The sequence below is a fragment of the Physeter macrocephalus genome, chromosome 11 (assembly GCF_002837175.3).
Source record: "Physeter macrocephalus isolate SW-GA chromosome 11, ASM283717v5, whole genome shotgun sequence".
NCBI classification, from domain to species: domain Eukaryota; kingdom Metazoa; phylum Chordata; class Mammalia; order Artiodactyla; family Physeteridae; genus Physeter; species Physeter macrocephalus.
Genome location: NC_041224.1, coordinates 91,344,076 through 91,346,276, shown reverse-complemented (window position 1 = coordinate 91,346,276; position 2,201 = coordinate 91,344,076).

The window sequence follows — 2,201 nt, the reverse complement described above, 5'->3', positions numbered from 1 at the left end:
TTATCTAGTCTCATAGCATTGTAGTCGGAAAAGATACTTGATATGATTTCAATATTCTTAAATTTACCAAGTCTTGATTTGTGACACAATATATGATCTATCCTGGAGAATGTTCCATGAGCACTGAGAAGAGAGTGTATTTTGTTGTTTTTGAATGAAATGTCCTATAAATATCAATGAAGTCCATCTTGTTTAATGTATCATTTAAAGCTTGTGTCCTTTTTTATTTTCATTTTGGATGATATGTCCATTGGTGAAAGTGGGGTGTTAAAGTCCCCTACCATGATTGTGTTACTGTCAATTTCCCCTTTTATGGCTGTTAGCATTTGCCTTATATATTAAGGTGCTCCTATATTGGGTGCATAAATATTTACAATTGTTGTATCTTCTTCTTGGATTGATCCCTTGATCATTATGTAGTGTCCTTCTTTGTCTCTTGTAATAGTCTATTGTAAAATAGACTTATTTTAAAGTCTATTTTGTCTGATATGAGAATTGCTACTCCAGCTTTCTTTTGATTTCCATTTGCATGGAATATCTTTTTCCATCCCCTCACTTTCAGTCTGTATGTGTCCCTAGGTCTGAAGTGGGTCGCTTGTAGACAACATACAAAGGGGTCTTCTTTCTGTATCCATTCAGCCAGTCTATGTCTTTTGGATGGAGCATTTAATCCATTTACATTTAAGGTAATTAGCAATATGTATGGTCCTTTACCATTTACTTAATTGTTTCAGGTTTGTTCTTGTAGGTCTTTTCCTTCTCTTGTGTTGGCCTAGAGAAGTTCCTTTAGCATTTGTTGTAAAGCTGGTTTGGTGGTGCTGAATTCTCTTAAATTTTGCCTGTCTGTAAATGTTTTAGTTTCTCCGTTGAATCTGAATGAGATCCTTGCTGTAGAGAGTAATCTTGGTTGTAGGTTTTTCCCTTTCTTCACTTTAAATATGTCCTGTCACTCCCTTCTGACTTGCAGAGTTTCTGCTTAAAGATCAGCTGTTGGGCTTCCCTGGTGGCGCAGTGGTTGAGAATCCGCCTGCCAATGCAGGGGACACGGGTTCGTGCCCCGGTCCGGGAAGATCGCACATGCTGCGGAGCAGCTGGGCCCGTGAGCCATGGCCACTGAGCCTGTGCGTCCGGAGCCTGCGCTTCGCAACGGGAGAGGCCACAACAGGGAGAGGCCCGCATACCGGAAAAAAAAAAAAAAAAAAAAGATCAACTGTTAACCTTATGGGGATTCCCCTGTATGTTATTTGTTGTTTTTCCCTGCTACTTTTAATATTTTTTCTTTGTATTTAATTTTTGATAGTTTCATTAATATGTGTCTTGGTGTGTTTCTCCTTGGATTTATCCTGTATGGGACTCTGTGCTTCCTGGACTTGATTAACTATTTCCTTTCCCATATTAGGGAAATTTTCAACTATAATCTCTTCAAATATTTTCTCAGTCCCTTTTTTTTCTCTTCTTCTTCTGGGACCTCTATAATTCGAATGTTGGTGCGTTTAATGTTGTCTCAGAGGTCTCTGAGACTATCCTCAATTTTTTCATTCTTTTTTCTTTATTCTTCTCTGTGGTAATTATTTCCACTATTTTATCTTCTAGGTCACTTATCCGTTCTTCCTCCTCAGTAATTCTGCTATTGATTCCTTCTAGAGAATTTTTAATTTCATTTATTGTGTTGTTCATCATTGTTTGTTTGCTCTTTAGTTCTTCTAGGTCCTTGTTAAACGTTTATTGTATTTACTCCATTCTACTTCCAAGATTTTGAATCATCTTTACTATCATTACTCTGAATTCTTTTTCCAGTACACTGCCTATTTCCTCTTCGTTTGTTTGGTTTGGTGGGTTTTTACCTTCCTCCTTCATCTGCTGTGTGTTTCTCTGTCTTCTTTTTTGCTTAACTTACTGTGTTTGGGTCTCCTCTTTGCAGGCTGCAGGTTGATACTTCCTATTGCTTTTGGTGTCTGCCCCCAGTGGCTAAGGTTGGTTTAGTGGGTTGTGTAGGCTTCCTGGTGGAGGGGACTGGTGCCTGTGTTCTGGTGGATGAGCCTGGATCTTGTCTTTCTGGTGGGCAGGAGTGCATCCGGTGGTGTGTTTGGGGATGTCTGTGACCTTATTATGATTTTAGACAGCCTCTCTGCTAATGGGTGGGGTTGTGTTCCTGTCTTGCTAGTTGTTTGGCATAGGATGTTGAGCACTGTAGCTTGCTG